The sequence below is a fragment of the Sphaeramia orbicularis genome, chromosome 22, assembly GCF_902148855.1.
Source record: "Sphaeramia orbicularis chromosome 22, fSphaOr1.1, whole genome shotgun sequence".
Classification (NCBI taxonomy): Eukaryota; Metazoa; Chordata; class Actinopteri; order Kurtiformes; family Apogonidae; genus Sphaeramia; species Sphaeramia orbicularis.
The window spans coordinates 5,798,856-5,818,710 of NC_043978.1; the positions used below are offsets into that span (position 1 = coordinate 5,798,856).

Sequence of the window (19,855 nt, forward strand, 5' to 3'; positions counted from 1 at the left end):
AACTGGACTGCAATAGCTGATGGGCTTCCTGTCAGTGTGCCACATCAGGGTCCATGAGGCAAATAACAAACACTCACCAAGTCCAGCTTCAAGGTGTCACTGAGCCAATGACTCCTCAACACTCACTGTCCAAACACTACAGGGATGGGAACTATACTGATACATGTAGGGCACTGAAATTTAAGTTGACAGAGGGCTGGGCAAAGTGGCGAAAACCTCATATGATGATCCTTTGTAGTAGAATCCAATAATTTGTGACCTCTAACCTGAAAATACAATAGGCAAAAGATTTTCTGAATTTCAAACAAAAGAGGTGTTTTGTTAATGGTGTTTTCAAATGTGTTGTGACCCAAATAGCTCTAACTTCAGATCAACTGTTACAGAGCTCATTCAAATCCCCCTGTACCTTTGCTTGAATAAAAGGTGAAGTAGAGGTCAGAATGGGTTTAAAGGTCACAGATGGTACTCTGGGTTCGTATCATATCTGAATGATTTTCCTTTTTTCTAATCGCAGGCGAGAGTGTTTGTACAATTAATACTGTTCACACCGTGGTCCATGGATTATCCTGTCTAACCAGGTCACTGCTGTTTGAAATTAATTGCTTTTCCTCTCCGCAAACATTTTCACAAAGCTTTAAATACCACCCACAGTGAACAGTATGACATTTTGTGATTTGGGTGAGGATGATTTTTGCACAAATGTTTTATCTTCACTGTTTCGTGACGATGCACTATAATGTATATGCTCCATAGATACATTTTGCTTTACCATTATCAAAGAAATAATTTTAATTAACAGTTTTTTGCCTCTAAACTAGTATATTGTGGCAAAAAGTCAAGTGTTATGGTTGTGATTTCATAAACCATTTTTATCCATAACTGTTACTGAGAAATTTAATGGACAGTTTATGATTCAAGAGGAGTGCAAGCATCTGACTGAACTTATGGCTGTTGATGACACACCTAACCTCCTGAGACCCAGTGATGCATTTTTGTCCTCTGTAGGGGACAAGAGTTTTACAGCTTTATTTATTTAAAAAAATGCTGTCCACTGCAAAGGACATTCCATAAAAGATAAAAAATCTATCTGAAAAAACTGTTGCATCATGTTGTTTCCAATCAAGACAATTATTCAATGTAAAAAAAAAAAAAAAAAAGACAAAACTTTTCCTTTCCTGGGTTTCAGGAGGATATGTAACACCTTATATAAAAGAGATATTTATTAGCATTGAACACCAAAATTCATAGGTAAAAATTGCATTTTTGGTCTCTTTTCAGGCACAAGACAGATTTGGCATCACTTTAATGCTCAAAGTCTACTGATGACATTTTCAAAGACATGACTGAAACTGAAAATGGTGTGGAAATAGTCAAGAAAATATGACATTTAATAAATATACATATGAAAATGTTTGAGTCCCAATCCACAAAATAACTCAAATAATTTCAACAGGTATTACCGTGATTATGAAATGCCAAGATGCACCTTCTATACTGCATTAAGAAGTAAGGAAGACAGATATGTTGTAGGTGTAGATAATAATATACATGGTTATTTAATCATGTTAGTAAATACTGTTAATCTATGCAATATATTAATAACATATCAGACAAATCTCTCCATGGTGACAAACCCTACAATGAATAAAGTAACAGTCAACACACAAAATCTAAATCATTTTCAATATTTACCAGGACTTTGCAACCTTCACCAAATAGTGACAAACAGGTCATCTGCAGGAGTTTCATACAGTAACTCTGGTGAACAGGTGGTAATGACATGAGCTCTTTAATATCATTGTGTTGACAGTTGGGGAACAGGGATTTACACAAGCTATCATGTTTGGCACACTTGACTGCACAGCAGTATGGGTCAATTCTGTCATAATATATCTCATTTAATATTTCACTAAGCCACTTCACACAAATGCAATAGGATGTTTACAACATGTGAAACTAGTGTTGTATTTGGGTTGGCTACTGTGCATGTACCTCTTAATTTAAACATAAGAACAGAAATACAACGGCTGTGGATTTGCACACAGTGTCACACTAATAGAAGAGTTGGAAATATCCCAATTACAGTAACAACTAGCTTAAATCCCTGTGGATAAATCCACTCAAAATGCAGTAGATTTTGATATTTTACCCAATAAATTATTTTTCATATGTAATTTTAACAGTTGTAGTTACAGTATATGTATTATATTTTATAGATCGTCTCTATACCATGTGTAAGTGCCAGGTAGTATCCCTTTAGTCACATCCAGGGAGGAGTCATGTGAGAGTGGTACCTACATCACCGAAGTAGTAAAATCAGCTGTTTTCACCTGTTGAATGAATGAACTGAGAGGGTGAGGGGGGAAGGTCCTACTTTGATGAACACCGCCAAAAAAGTATACTGTCTTAGATGTTTTCAGATATTGTTGGATTATTTCACTGCTTCTTTTTTTAGCCTTAATAAATGTGGGGAACGACATTCCTCTGGAGCTCAGTTTTCATTGTTTAGCCATGCGTCCGGCAGGTAAAGAATCTTTTTCCCTTGCTTAGCCTCTCGGCGACTACATCATTGTTTTATTAAAAGTTGCCAAACACCATACGAAACAACAGTGATCACGCCCATTGTCTCCTGACATGCAAAGGTGCTTCCTGTCCCTGCCCTTGGCAACTGCTAGCAACGTGAATTAAATCAGTCCCTCTTGACTTTAAAAAAGGGAATTTTAAAGAACACAGATATTTAATGTCAAAATGGGACTATTCGTAAGCTTCTCAATTTCTCAGAACCTCGCAGATACACACAGACACACACAGAAAGACAGATGCTCTGAGACCTTTCAGTATTATGGTAAGCAGAATCCCCGACTAACCTATGCTTCGCGGTAATGTGGTATTTATTTTAAACTGGACGTGCTTTGGTGAAAAGAAGTGTGCATAATACTTTATGTCAGTCGACTGTTCCATCGGGGGAAGGGTTGTACTCAAATTTCCCATTGAGAGGGCCAATGTGCTGTGTAGTGTCTTCCATCTTTATCAGTTGGTTCTGCTGCCTGTCACTACTGGATCAACTGCCCATTTGCGCATACTCTACTTGGACAAACTGCCCAAAATGCATTACCAGAGACGTGACACAATGTGAATTAAATCAGTCCCTCCTGACTTTAAAAAAGGGAATTTTAAAGAAAAAAGACTTTTTTTTTTTATTTTTTATTAGTGATAGTTAACTAGACAATGTGGACAGAAAAACAACAACAACACATAAACAAAGGGAAACTCAAACAAATAAACAAACAAACCAAAAATAACAACAACAGAGTATTGACAAACAACAACAACAACGTCATATTACAAAGAAAAGATCATAAATGTAAATAGCAACTAAACCATATAGTTGGTTAGGGGTGATAGGGAAAAGAGGAAGAGGGGGGTGTAAATGAAAGTGAGAAAGAGAGAGGGGGGAGTGAGGGGGAAAATAATAATTGTTGTAATAATACAAAAATATTTAATAATACCAGTAGCCTAATTTGCTACTTGTACTCTACTTGTACTTGAAATTTTTTTGGAAAAATACATTAAATAAGTCATGTATGTACCAAATACAAAACAAATAATGAGAATTAATGCTGAAATATAAAACACAATAACATTCATATAATAGTTTTTTTTTTGTCAATCATCTTATTTAAGCTTTGGTAACATTTTAAGAACATTTCTATTTTATATTATTGAAAATGAGTTTATTAGAGTTACTAAGTAATTATTTTTTATTGATGAAAGGTTAATTTATTAATTAATTACCAATTTATTAACTTTTCTTATCAATGAAAGAGGCCACTTTTCACTTTATATTTTGCACAAAATTTACTTTAACATACAGTACATATTACAGTTAAATACATGTTGTTTGTTTACAAAGTTTTGAGAATACAAACAGACACCCTTGGTGCAGTAAAAACTGTAAGAAGTTTGAGGACCACTGGTCTCGGTAATAAATTCTATGTATATTTAGGAGAACATGAGCAAGTATTAACTTCACCTAAATGTTGCCAAAATGCTGCACTAATGCAGGTCCAAAATAATGCCAAAACGCAGAGCATCTACTCAATGGTAACGATGGTGGTAACAAAACAATTGGTAACAAAACAATTCATATTGTGTTTTTCCATCAGAAATCTATCACACATAGTTTAAGTCCTCCTGAAACCAGATAGAAGTAGAATAAGACTTGTTACAGTTTAGTTCTAAAATGCCTTCATTTCATAAGAGGTGAGAAAATTGTGATTCAGATGACTCTACGTTGATCTTTAGGCCAGACTGCTCAGATTTAGTCCTATTTATTGAAATGGTAGTGTGTATCTCCTGTATAAAGATCACAAAGACCTAAAACCTGTACTGTCTACAGTACAAGTGTGTTATTTCATTGACTGCTATGGTCTTGGCTTGTGGTTCCCTTTGGTCAAGCCACATAGATACTTGATTCTTTTACACTGTGCAGCAGTCAAAGGAACTGGCAAGAATAATGGGAACTGATAAGTGCAGAGACAGACAATTCTCATGGATTAGATGAGCTAGTTCTCAAATAGAACCAGTACTTGACTCCTATCCTTATTATGGACGAGGAGGAGACCTCAAGGAAGACCTAGGACACGCTGGAGAGACTATGTGTCTCGGCTGGCCTGGGAACACCTCGGGGTCCCCCCGAAAGAGCTGGAGGAGGTGTCTGGGGAGAGGGAAGTCTGAACATCCCTGCTTAGACTGCTGTCCCCGCGACCCGGCCCCGGATAAGCGGTAGTGGATGGATGGATGGATGGATGGATATAATCCCTACTACAACTCCATTCATTCCATTCATTCATTCATTTTCTGAACCTGCTTTATCCTCATTAGGGTCACGGGGGTCGCTTGGAGCCTATTCCAGCTACATAGAGGCGAAGGCGGGGTACACCCTGGACAAGTCGCCAGTTCATCGCAGGGCTGACATATGGAAACAAACAATCACTCTCACATTCACACCTATGGGCAATTTAGATTAACCGATTAACCTATTAGTGCATGTCTTTGGATGGTGGGAGGAAGCCGGAGTACCCGGAGAGAACCCATGCAGACACGGGGAGAACATGCAAACTCCACACAGAAAGACAACAACTCCAATTCCAGTGAAATTGGGATGTTGTTTAAAATGTAAATAACAACAGAATACAATGATTTTCAAATCACCTTTGACCTATGTTCAACTGAAAACACGACAATTACAAGATATTTAATGTTCAAACTGATAAACTTAATTGCTTTTTGAAAATATTCAGTTGTTTTTTATTTCATGCCTACAACTACTACATTCAAAAAGAACTGGAACAAGGTTATGTTTACCACTATGGTACATCACCTTTCCTTTTAAGAAGACCCAAAAGCCTTTGGGAACTGAGGCCACTAATTGCTGTACCTTTGTACCTGGAATTCTTTCCCATTCTTGCTTGATGCAAGACTTCAGTTGATCAACAGTCTGATGTCTGCATTGTCATATTTTGTATTTCATAATGTGCCACACATTTTCAGGGGTTAGATCTGGACTGCAGGCAGGCCAGCCTTGTACCTGCACTCTGTTACTCTGCAGGTGTTTACTAGTAACACTTGCAGAATGTGGCTTGGCATTGTCTTTCTGAAATAAGCAGGGATGTCCCTGAAAAAGACACTGCTTAGATGGCAGGATATTTTGTCCCAAAACCTGTTTGTACCTTTCAGTATTATAGGTGCCTTCATACAAGTAGAAGCTCCCCATGCCATGGGCACTAAAACACCCCCATACCATCATGGATGCGAGCTTTTGAACTTAGTGCTGATAACAATGTGGATGTTCCTTTTCCTCTTCAGCCCAGAGGACACCGATGATTTCCAAAAATAATATGACATGTGGACTCATCAGACCACAGCACACTTTTCCACTTTGCATCAGTCCATCTCAGATGAGCTTGGGCCCAGAGAAGCTGGCAGCATTTCCAGGTATTGTTGAGATTTAAATTGCACTGGTAGATGTATTAACGAACTGTGTTAACTGACAATGACTTTCTGAGGTGTTCCTGAGCCCATGACGTAATATCCTAAACAGAACGATGTCTGTTTTTAATGCAGTGGGATGAGAGGGATTGAAGGTCATGGGCCTTCGGTGTTAGTTTTCAGTGTTGCTACTTACACGTAGAGATTTCTCTGAATCTTTTGATGACATCATGGACAGTAGATGATGAAACCCTCAAATTCCTTGCAACTGTACATTGACAAACATTGTTCTTAAACTGTTGGACCATTTGCTCATGTAGTTGTTCACAAAGTGGTGAACCGTGTCCCATCCCTGCTTGTGAATGACTGAGCCTTTCAGGGATGCTCCATTTATACCCAACACAATGCTCACCTACTCCCAATTAACTAGTTCTTCTGTGGAATGTTCCAAAGAGGTGTTTTTTGAGAATTCCTCAACTTTCCAAGTCTTTTGCTGCAAATGGGCCAGTTCTTTTGGAATGTGTTGTAGGCATTAAATCCAAAACGAGTGAATATTTGCAAAATGAATTAGTAATGTGTGTTAAGTTGTAAAGACCCCATAAGTCATTACTTGTATTAATGATGTCTTTTGAATATGCATCATTTTAAGACCTCCAGCAAAGCTTAAATAACTTATTTTCCAATCCTTTTGTAAAACTTGGTCACAGTGTTGATTTATTGTTTGTTATATTCTTTAAAAAGAATTTATAAAATGTATGTGTGCTGGAGAATATGATGTGTGTGCACGGATGCACGGAGGAGGGGGACATCATACGCCAAGTTGGAAGCCTGCCAGAGTTTGAGACGCTGTGGAGCTAACTTTGTGGATTTAATACCTTTCTGGATTAAACTTCTCCCATTGTCAAGTGGATTATTGTCCTCTGTGGATCTACTGGGGCCAACGCGGGCCGATCCTCTGGTGGTGTTTGCATGGTGCTGTGAGTAAAGCTGGCAGCTATATGGCAGGTGGCATGGACTATTTGTGTGCATAAAAACTTTGGGGACTAAAAAGGGGAAAGGTATTTGGGGGTTTGAGCTGCTTTATGTTTAATGATTTGTGTTAAATGAGTTCTTGTGTTTTGTTTGCTTTGCTATGTGGTTGCTTCATGGTTTGTGTTATTTTGGGGGTTGTTTTGTTGGGGATGCATGCTGGCTTCACCTGTGGAGATGAAAAGGCTGATATAGAGCCAAACGCAGACTTTTTTTTGTATTTTGCTTATTTCTCCTGCTGATGGTTAATCCGCCCATGACCCTAAAGTGCGTTGTAGTGGGTCACTTGGAAAAAATAAGTGAACTGTTACAAAGTTTCACTTTCATCACATGGTGTAGCACAGACCACACCCCCATGTATAAACCCCCGCAAAATAATTGTAGAAATTGTGAAACTACTATTATTTCCCTGAGGATAATCATGGCACCAAATTCTCTAATCGTTACATCCCTAGGGCTCACATGCATGTCAAGCGAGCAAGAGAGAGAGAGAGAGAGAGAGAGAGAGAAATTAATCAAACCGAAATCCCGCAGTCCATAAGGATGGATTGTCGGACCAAACGGTACATGGTTTTCCCAAGCACCGTTGCATCTCTATTATAGATATATATGTAAGTCTAATGCAATGGTGATTATTTTTTTGTATCAAAATGTATGGTATGGTGGCAACCATTTTGCCGTGGCGATTAGGGTGTTAGAAAATATCAGCTATGCAATATATCACAATATTTCATTTTAAAATATTGCATCGATATTAAAAAGTACTGCATTGATATTTTTAGGTATTTATTTAAATGCAGATATGGTGGAGATTCATTTTTGTTTTTGTTTTTCTCTTTTTTTTCTATCTTACTTATTATTATTGAACATTGTTTTATTAAATAATGGTTATTTGAAGCATTCTAAAAGCACTCTTTACTGTCTGAGAGAGGCAGATGTTAGTTTCCTTTGGAAACTAGGAGAACTAGAAAAATGTTGTGATAGAGCATTAGATCCTGTTCTGATACAATAAAAATGGTTAAGTATTTGTACACATTTCTGGTGTAATTCAATCCTTCCAGGAAATATCTTAAAAAAAAAAATTGCCTTTGTAACAGTATCATGATATATTGTGATATATCGTATCATGATCCTTGTATTGTGATTTGTATCGTATTGCCAGATTCTTGCCAATACACACCCCTAGTGGCGATGTACCACAGCAAAACCTTACCAGCGGAAACGCCGTAGTATAGACACTTCTAGTAAATCAAGCCTGTGTTTTGCTTTGTATCATGAACAATATGTTGAACTGACCTTTTCACCAATCAATATTTTAATCTTTTACATAGCACCAACAGCTGGCAACCCCCCCATTACACACAAACACGCAAGCATGCAGAGACACACAGACACATTCAAAACAGCACACAGACGGAGTCCAGTTGTTACAGTACAATTAAAGACTGAACATACCGGCAGCAGAAAGCCTACCTATAAGCCCTCTCAACAAAAACTCTACAGTAAATACTGAGACATAAGAATGTAAGCAGACAAAAACCACACACTCTGCTGTGACTCTAAAACTAAACAGGCACCATAGAGAAAAAAGAGCAGCCTTCACAAATGTTCTTGCTTTCTGTGCCAAAACCCCTCGAGCCAAATAGCTCCAGACCCAAACTACAGTAGTGTCTTGGTCCAACGTCCTGCACAAATTTGAAAAAATAACAATCAATATTTCACCACATGCATTACTTTAAATTGCAGATTTTAGTAGCTGAACGGAATCCAGCAATTTTGGTCTGGCCTGATTCTTTCAGTTGATAACACAACACCCATCCTAATGGTTTCAGAAACATACTCTAACAGCACTATCATTTCCTCTCTGCTTCCCAGTGTGCACCTTAGGGACACGTCATAGTCCGTACAGTACACATGAACTATTACACCCAAGATTTCTGCTCACTGCCATCTACTTTCCCAGGAGGCATGTCCTGCTCCTCTGAAGTTGCTTTAGAGCAACTGTCTTCTTCCCTGTCACCGAGGAAGGAAAAACATTGTTATCTATTATTCATTTACCACATTGTATTCAGATAAGATGTAAAAGAGATGCAGCTTAGAAGCACTGCTCTTTTATCAGAGTACAAATGGGAGGACGTTCTTAACTTTTCATGTTCAGTGATGCACATACAGGGTTGTCACAGAAGAAATTTCCCCTGCTGGTGATGTCAGAGTGCTCAATAGTGCAATATACTGTAACAGTTCGCACAGTCTACTTGTCCACCATAGTTTCAAAACAGAAAATATTTCTAGACTTCCCACAGTGTCACTACAGATCTCTAACATTGTGTTTTAAGTCACTTCTTCAACAAAGCACCTGTGAGAAGTCTAACTTTTAGCACAGTCAAATATCTGCATGTGAAAAGGTCATCTAAACTGGCTTTATTTCCTCAGGGACAATTTTTAGTACTGACAGGGTCAAACCAAAAGGGCAATAGACCTACTGAATGTTCCAGAGTTCACATACTAGAGCAGTAGCTCATGTCTTATGGTAATGCAGTCTGAGGTAGTCATTTTGTGTGTAATTCTTTAGCAATAGCAAAACAACACTTTACATAAAGGTTTTATGTGGACTAACCAAACATTTTAGTACAAATGGACACTAAAGAATCATTATAAAATGACTTGAACAACTCAGCATAGCCTAGCAACATTAACACTAACAATAAAACTAAGTAAAATACACTGCTACTTGATGCATTGAAACTGCTGGTTGCGCTGTCTCATGACAAACAAAAACAAATGTAATTGCAGCATAGCAGCTGCTCGTCATTACTTGGCATACTGCAAGAGCTGTTGCATTGCTTGGTGTTGTCAGCAGTGTCTGGACCAGAACGGATGTCAGTTTGAGAACGGGTGGTGACAAAACAATAAATTTTGAAAATTAAATACATTTTAATAAACACCTACTTTACAATTATTTAAAATGTGTATATGTTTTTGGGACACCCTGTACATACATACATACATACATACATACATACATATACATACATACATATATATACATACATACATACATACACACACACACACATATATATTATATATATATATATATATATATATATATATATATATATATATATATATATATATATATATATGTATGTACATTTCTATATTACAACAGATCACAGCTTCATTACTTTGTGCTAGTCTACAAAGAGACCCGGAACACAATATGGAGAAATACCTGTCGAAGGTGGAAACAGGTTAATGATGTAAAGAAAAGAGTAGAGCTGAGCTGATGAGTGAACTCAATCTAGAATTGTTTTTATTATGTTGTAATAATTATGTTGTAATATCTTTTTTAATTTTTTTCAGAAATGAAAATGCTCTTGCACTAAAAAAATTATTCATATACAGTACATATGCTACTTTATATTACCTACTAATGGGAACAATTTTGTGTTGATTGGCAAGACAATCCAAAACTACAAGCATATTTTAATCTCAAAAAGTTCCATATTTCTTGACCATTATGACATGTTTACATATATGTACATATATTTGTATATTATGAGTGTATTCTCATCATAATGTAGTTATTCAGCATTGTGCAACTTATCGATGAGGTGATGATCTTCCATTTCTGACTGTCTTGTTGTCATTCTTTGCTCCATAATTTCCTTTATATAATTTGCAAAAGTAATGAAAAACACTTAACAGTTCATATAAACCACTAAGATTACAATAACCCAGTGAAGATAAAAAAAAAAAAAGTAGGCTAATGGCAAACCTGAGGAAAAAGCCATGCTAACACTAGAGCTGCTTCCATTTCACATTCATATCTTGGAGTGGATACATTATGTATGGTGACAGGGTGACATTACACACATTAAGTATTCTCAGGAAATCAAATGCAGGGATAATGAGGGATGAATTTAAAATTGTATCCACCTAATTTCACATGGCAGTGAATACAAGAAATATCATATGCTATGCAAATAGATCACAGGGAAGCAGCTCTATGCAATAGTGTCAGTTGGCTTGTCATATGAAATTCATAAGGGTGGGTGGTCTTAGCAAATGTGGAAAAGAAGAGGACTGGAAAGTGGGTCATAATCTAAAGTTACAGGAGTCACTGCACCACAGGAGTGCAACCATAGGCTTTGTCCTATATCTACACCTATGGCCTTCCGAAAAGGTCAGCTACAATACTATCTTTATAATATTAAAGCTTACTTGGTCCTCTATGGAGTCTTAGCAGTAGATAGACACAGCAGCAGCCTCTGTAGGGAAGCTGCTGCAGATAACTGCTGGAAGCTCAACACAAAGGCACACTCACAGTCACTGCTGGTAACTGCTCCTTGAAAAGCGTATGAGGATACCACTGTCATTTGCACAGGAAGATTAACACTACAAAGGTCAAAATACAGCTGTCAGCAAGATTTGCTGAAATGCCACTTCTCAGCCAGGAAAGGTAGACTCACCCACTCGTACAAATCCATGTACAATACTGCTCAAATGAATGCAGATCTACAACAAATACATAAAAAGAGTTGTACATAAAAATAAATGATAAACAATATTTTTTTGTCATCATACACTGTACATGGGGGGGTTATACTGTCAATATTTGCTGATCTTGATATTATTGATATCATGAGAATTGTTTTGATATGGTTTTTAATGTGTTCTGACACTAAGGAAGAGCATAAAACCACGAGTAATGGTCTTTCACACTAATTTTGTCCTGTTGAATCATTACATCTTGTTTCATCTTTTTGGGTTTTTTACATTGTTGTCACTTTGTTGTTCATTCTACATTAATTTCATTGTGTTTCACCTTCTGCAATGTTATCTGTAGAATACATACATCTTTTGATTTTTTTTTTTTTTTTTTTTTTGCAGTGTTTTCATTCCGTTGTGTCTTATATCTCATTTTCATCTTAATATGTCTTTTGAAAATAACCCAAAGGCAAAAAAAAATCATTTTTGGCCATGTGCATAGCACTAAAAGGTAAATGTGATTTCACATTGCCTTCCAATCACATATTTCATTTTGTCACAAATAGTGTGCTGGGGACCTTTAAAAAAATGTTGTTACTAGCACCAAAACAGGCACCTTGACTTCAACACAAATTCAATAGTTTTTTAACATGTATTTCCCAATTAACAAAAAAATTACATTACAAATGTTTATTGTTAATTTCAACTATACACTTTTTCCAGTGAAATCTGTTTCACAACATTGCCGTGCCATATCATATCATATCATATCATATCATATCATATCATATCATACCATATCATAACATACCATAACATACCATACCACAGACCTATTTAGTTTCTTTTATTTTTTTATATGGGATTTACCATTCAAAGTAGTGCTCAGCATAAAATAACAATAATAATAATAAACTAGAAAAGCACTCGGAGAGCGCAGACCTCCGCCAAGGCTGATCAGTGGCCCCCCCATGGGCCCCCCCACACCAAGGAGGTTATGTTTTTGCCAGGGTTTGTTTGTTTGTTTGTCTGTCTGTCTGTTTGTCTGTCCGTTAGTGTGCAACATAACTCAAAAAGTTATGGACAGATTTTGATGAAATTTTCAGGGTTTGTTGGAAATGGGCCCCCCCATCCCCGATCACCACCAAAATTTAATCATTTCTTCCTTATCCCATTTCCAACAAACCCTGAAAATTTCATCAAAATCTGTCCATAACTTTTGAGTTATGTTGCACACTAACGGACAGACAAACAGACAAACAAACAAACAAACAAACAAACAAACAAACAAACAAACAAACCCTGGCAAAAACATAACCTCCTTGGCGGAGGTAATAAAGATGCAAGAAAGCTGTACTGAATAATACACTTACCAATATACAGGTCAATGGATTAATTTATCCACACATAAATTACACATTTCAGCTGATGTTGATTAATACAAAGCATATTTCTCAAACAATGTTAATCAATTAAAATATAAAAAAGACAGTAACAAATATTCAGAATAGACCAATCCTTCTTGTAAGGCATTCCCTTTAATGCATTCAACCATACTGAGTTAGATAATCCATATGTGCCATGTGAAATCACCATTAATGTATATACTAAGGGTAACTGAGCATGTCAACAAACTATAATCTGCAATTCATACATGACCTATATCTACAGGATGCACAATTTATAATATTGCTAATGTTCAATGACAGAAGCTCAGTGCCTATTACTGAACAGGAAAATGTGTGTCTGACAGAAAAGTCAACACACAGCTTATGCTTTTATCAGTGTGGGTTATAAAGAACCATAACAAAACACACAGGTGCTGAATGCATATGAAAATAGGTTTTGTACTGACAATCGATCACAGAGGAATCACAAAATGTTGCTTGTTGGCTGACAGAACTCCCTTCTGTCATGTAGTTCTACAAAAACAAATTGAACAGGATGTCACATTTCTATACTAGTTCACAATTTAAAGTGTAGGGTTTATTTTCAGCCTGCAGTGACAGTCCACCAAACTCATCTTCTTTGTGGAGTTTTTAGTTTATTTTCAGCTCCTCCCTATAAACTGCAGCATTATTAGCTTGTTTTCAGTCTAACCTCTTTAGCTTGTTGTCACAGTTTAGGAGTCAACCACATCGACATGAAAGTTGTCAATAAGAGCACATCATTGTTACAAAGGTTTGGTCAAATTCTTTTTATTTTCACTCACTTCTTAAAGGTGCGGGAGACTTACGTGACCAATTTTCATCAAATCTGTAAAACCCCAGTCATATCCTCAGTATCACGAATCCGTAAGTCTTTCTGTGATTACTCACCTGAATCTCACGCATTATACTGAACAATTTCGAAGTGCCATCCACCATAAACAAACCATGTGTTTACAAACAGAGCCGGGAGGTCATTCGAGCATCTTCGGAATTTTGTTGCGACGTGCATTGTGGGAAAGGGAGGTTCGTGCAGCCGCCTGACAGCGGCAGCGCAACCATATGATATATATGGATGAAACAAACACGACGCGGAAACGGCTGGAGGAATATGCATAGAGGAAAGGGAGCTCCTGCCGTTTCCGCCTCGTGTCTGTAGCAGCTTTCGACTGAGGTTTTACAGATTTGATGAAGCTGAACCAACTTAGCAGTTACATGAATAAAAATATTTGAGAGACATATATTCTGTAGAATAGGCTTGGGCAACATGGACAGACATCTTTCATAATTGTCAATATCAGTAATAAACGTATTTATTTCAGGTTAAAAGCTGTTTTTTTTTTTGTCCTGGGTGAAAAAACAGATGGCTTTTATTCTGCCTGATTGGAAGTAAAGACATTTTAAGGAGCTGATGACTAGTATGGATAAGAAGTGAAGTATTGTGCTTCCTTCTAATCTCTGTTGAGTATGAGGGAGTAAACTGGAATTAAAAATTAATTACTCTGATGCTAGCTGTTTGTCACACTCTGCAGCACCGTGCAGCACGAAGACAGATCTTACTCGCAGCAGCAGACTGGACAATAAAAACGTGATATACTAAAGGTTTGTGCATGTAAAAACGTGTGCAATCTTGACTGTGCACGCAAAAACACGTTGAAGCTTATCTACGAACAGGATGCATGGAGGGTTGCGCCTCTCAAATAGGCAAAACAGCTCGCGCAACCCATTTAGCGTGTTTGCCTTGACAACGCAATGTGGGAGTAGCTGGAAATATTTATTTAGTGCGTGAAATGTGATTTACCAAACCTGAAGCTGATTGTGGTGCCTGATTTTACATCTATATTTATCATGTCTTAAAGGCAGGTTTGAACTGGCACAGCTTTGTGCAAAACTACTGCAGCTGTTGTGGGCAAGGAGGCTGCATAGGCCCAACCAAATGCAATGCACAGAACCAATCTATTCTGCTGGCGTCAACATTTATGGAATGACAGAAGAAAAAATAATGGAGACGTATGTCCTACCCACAATGCCATTTTTGAACTTCTAGATGAACGAGGGAATGACTGGGTCCAGTCACAAGAGGAGTCATTAGTACCTTCTATGACTAAACTCCTCCAACATTATATTTCCTTGCGTCTGGATCATTCCAGTCACAGTTACCATTAGTGCTGGCGTATCCCAGAGCAGTTTTACAGCCTTCTGTCCCCATGACGACAACCAATAGCACACTCAAAATCCTCATTTTAATAGGGCGGTCTCCAAGACTTTGCACCTGTTGTCATTTGCGCAGGTAATCTTAGTTGATCACCTGTGACGGGCAAATCAATAGCACATGCATTTTTCAGCACGAGCAAGCAAATTTGCGCCCGTTATTTGCAATGTTAATAAATCAGGCCCTAAGTCTTTTTCTTGTTCAGGCAGAAACATGGGCCATCTGCCAAAACAATGACCATAAGTCCCCCACATATCAGCTGAAAAAATGTATGATATGTATGCTAGTAGTCCTGACGTCTACACATGCACCTAAGAACATAAGCTAATGCTTAAAAGGGACCTCTATAGCCTGCTGGTTGTTGAGCTATGAATGTGTTCATAAATCCAGATGTAAATTGTCTGAGTATCATCTGAACTGTTTTTTCATTTGAACTGTTGTTTGAGTGGTGGATTTAGAAATTTGGGGGTTATGCACATCATTTGTACTATTTTTGATGATTAATTGCTATTAAATATGCATCTTTAAAAAATAAAAGAGGCTGAAAGACAATAAGACATCATGCCCGTTTCCAATAGTGAGGGGAAAAATAATACTGCATGTCAGAAATGTACTGAGTGAATTTATTCAAATATTCACTTGGATTCAAAGTGAATGAATGAGAGTTTAGTAATGAAAAGTCAAAGCTGCTAATTCTCTACATTATAGTAAGTTTAAAAAGTAACAAGTATTAAAAACTGCACTAAGTGCCCCAAAAGAAATGGACATAAATAGATTAATAATGATAATCATAGTCATTGATCTCAAAGAAATATTATATGAATATACAAACTACATTCCTGATAGAATGTAAAACTGTATCACAAAAAATATCATTATTTCATAATGACTTCAGAAAATTGTGGTGTCCTTGCTGCCATTAAAATTCCTGTCATTTGTACAATTCTACAAATGAAAACCGTTTTTAAAGAAAATGTAGTTTTAGACTTCAGAGCAGTATACCTGTAGTCCTTGGGTTTTAAAATAATATTAATTGACAGTATGATGACACACTTTTTCAAATCATGTAAAATGCAAACTCATTCACTCTAATACACAAGACATGAGTGCATTACGGTAGTTGGGTCTGTTTGGTTCTCTGAGCTCAGTTCTCTGCTTGACTGGCTGAGTGGACTTGCAGACCCTCTATAATGGTCCATCTTGCACACAGTAAAAATAACCCAGAAAAGCAGAGAGCACGGTTCAACCCCTCTAATGGAATGTGATCAAGGTCACTGTAGTATGGCTCAAAGAGATCCAAGTTAGACCAGTGTTTCCAACCTTTTGAGCCACAGCACTTATTTTACATTAGAAAAATCACAAGGCACACCACCAAACAAAAAATGTCCAAAAAAGTATATTTATTGAAATATAATGTAAACCTAGTCTCAATTTACTTCCTCAGTGTGAACCTGGGCCTGTTTAGTTGAACTCAAAGTTGATATTCTTGCAGGAAACTGAAGAAAGACGCACGAATCTTCCTCAAACATTTATTTTCTTCCCTTTGAAACCTTTACATTCCGTGTCACATGTATTTCATTAGAATGCCGATTTTGAAAACATCTCTGAATGAGAATTAAGACCATCATAATATCAGAATCTCATAGATCACAGGAACTATGTTTCTTAAGGCAGTGTAACCCATACCACAAACTCAACACCCCAGGGAGAGAGCAAAACATACCTATTGTTTCATATGCAGGACAATGGCAAAATATGCAATATCTGAATCAAATAATATACAAACAAGTCATTATAAGACATTATAAGTTAACTCTCACAGCTCATTAAAATGTAATGAATGCACAATTTTCTTTTTATAATTAATTATACATGAATGGAAACATAATTATGAATACTTTACTCTGTTTCTGGTATTAGATCTTCAAAAACTCACTGGACTTCTAATCGTCTCTTGCATGTGTTTACCACAAGGCAAAAGAGGGTTTCTTCTCTGTCACATGGTGATTGAAATTCAGAGAGCACTGCAAACTTTCAAAGACCTACTTAGCATTGTTAAACAATAGACGAAAACACCAGGAGGTAAGACTTGTAGACTATGGGGGGGCGTTTCAACTTACTGGGGGTAAGCTTTTGTTAAAATCCAAAGTAAGCTTTTCCTTGACTGATATAAAACTCTGTCAGATGCCTTTCTGAATATTTCAGCCTAAAGAATACAAAGGGGAGAGGGCATTTCAAAATCACAATTGACCAGGCAAAGCTACTATCTACAACCACTGCAAACCTCCAGTCTAGTGAATCTGGACAGTTGTAATCTTAAATTCAAAAATATAGGTCAGTGATTATGCCCTGTTTAACACAGAGCTTTACATTATACATAACACAATTTTCCCTGTGGAATGACATATGCATCTCTGATCTCTCTCATTGATGTAATGTGAATTGGCTGAATATGTGCTGGTACAATGACAGTTGTTCTTGTACAGACCTGTTCTCATACATGTTTTGCCTTCCGAACAAGAGAAACAGACAATACTGTACAAGTAAAGAAACTGGACGAGGAAATTACGCCATCCTGGACTGGAGCCATCAAGCATGTTCATGGCATGTTAAGCGTTTTGAGTGCTCTGTGCAATACTGTCCTCTCCCCCCGCTCGGCACCATCAGTGCATAATCCAGTAATATTCTTGTAATGGCCCAGTGGTCTGACCTAATCTATAATGACACAACATGAATAAGTCTATAAGTAGGCCTTTCCCTTTGCCGACTCCACAATAAGCAAGAACATAGTGGTAATGGATAGACATTCTAATAGACGATCATACTGAAATACTACTAAATGACTGTTTTATGCACTTATCTTTGCTTACAATGCTATCATGAATGATGATTATTGTGCACAAGCAGGAAGGTAGTGTTCTAGCAGATCATAAAGGCTTAGCAATGGCCTACAGAATATTCTCATCAACATTAAACTACAGAGCCGCCGTACACATCCACTTCCCTTTCCATAGTGAAACCAGGGCCAGTATTTTAAAACCAACTTTGCTGGACCAAAACAGGTCTATTCAGTCTATATTTTACAGTGACAAAGGCAGAGGCAGCTGTCGGCTGCTTTAGAGCTTGTATTTGCCAGGTCCTATTCAGACTGGCTTTTTCATGTCAAAGGGGGGGGCCTCCTACTTTTTGCGTATCCTCAGATTGTCTGGCAGAGTAACACAAGGAGAGCCAAGATTTGTTCCCCATTTTGAGGATGTTTTTCAGGCCAGGCACTGCATTGAGGCCTTCTGCAGAGTCACAGCTTATTGTGAAGACAGCCATAAAGAGAGTCCTTCTCAGTCGAGTCAGCCTGTGACAAACAATTTGGCTTGTTTTGATTTCAAATGACAAAAGGATCCGATACAAGCAGGGCAAGCTTTTAAATCATTTTGTTTACATGACTTTCCAGGAATATGAACTTACACAATTTCCTTTTCTGTCATAATATTTAGCAAGACATTTTTATAGTCAAGTCTAAATCAAGTGGTGAGGCTTTAGCAAAGAAAATTACATTCACCAAAAACTTTTTATGAATAGTGTTTCATTCTGTAAACTATTGGTATTGGTAGAACTTGGCCCTGATGGTGACCAATAGATAATATTAGAGTATTCAAGTAGAAGTGCTGACATTTCAGAGAAAATAAAAGCTTAAATGATTGTCTTTAAAAAAATTTAAGAAATAAATACATTTTACACATACATTGATGTTCAGGGAGAATGGCGCAGGTGATATAGTCTAATTACCAACTACTAGCTGAAAAATGGTGAAAAACTACACGAACTCTATTAAAACCAAGATGACATGAATTGTGAAATCATAAATTGCAACTTAAATATTTTTGGGTCACTGAAAAACTCTAGAAGGACAAATTAGGCTGTTACAGTCTGGTAATAAGAGTGATTCTTTTTAAGATGGGAGCTCAAATAGCCAAAGTTGGGAAAACATGGTCTCTACAACAACTCATAATGCATGAATGTGCCGTCGGTCTTTCCATTTCTGTGTCATGTCATAGATCATATTGGTGCTCTACAACTTCAACCGGTTATTTCTGTGGAAGCGTGATGCACATGTGCATACCAATTCTCACACTCTGGGTAATTAATACGCAGCGTATGTCACTGCAAGGACGAGACTGATATTATTCTTTAAGGTGTGTAAAGCAATGTAAGGCTTGACTTTAAAGATGTCTTTCTAACTCTGTAAAACCATTGGGTGTGGTTGATTAAGTCTGGGGCCACATCCAACAGATCTGCATCCAGGTCTGGACTAAGGGTGTGGAAACAAGTATCCACATAGATAAGAACCTCTTCATTCTACAACTTGTTAAAAATAATTTAATTTCCAGATCACAGATATACCATACAAGACATATTAATGCCTGACCTTAGCCCAGGGGTCTCAAACTCATTTCTTTCAGGGACACATTTAGCCCAATTTGATCTCAAGTGGGCCGGACCAGTAAAATAATAGCAAAATAACCTATAAATAATAACAACTCCAAATTTTTGTCTTGGTTTTAGTGTAAAAAAAACCCATTAAATTATGAAAATACTTACTTTTATAAACTATCCAAACAAAAAAAAAGTGAAAAACTGAAAAAACTGAAATTTCTTAAGAAAAATAAGTGCAATTTTAACAATATTATGCCTCAACTTACCATTT

General features: G+C 37.1%; 1 long non-coding RNA gene and 1 pseudogene across 1 annotated transcript in view; one reads left to right on the forward strand and one right to left on the reverse strand.

The window, feature by feature from the left end:
* The window catches only part of LOC115413396 (uncharacterized), a 17,659-nt gene extending 2,986 nt beyond the window's left edge, over window positions 1-14,673 (forward strand). Inside the window, exons 2-3 of the long non-coding RNA XR_003934461.1 lie at window positions 11,917-11,928; window positions 14,514-14,673. This is a non-coding gene — a long non-coding RNA (uncharacterized LOC115413396). The remainder of the gene's footprint in view (window positions 1-11,916; window positions 11,929-14,513) is intronic.
* LOC115413889 (SAM and SH3 domain-containing protein 1-like) overlaps window positions 1-19,855 on the reverse strand; it is a 171,012-nt pseudogene that overhangs the window by 145,180 nt on the left and 5,977 nt on the right.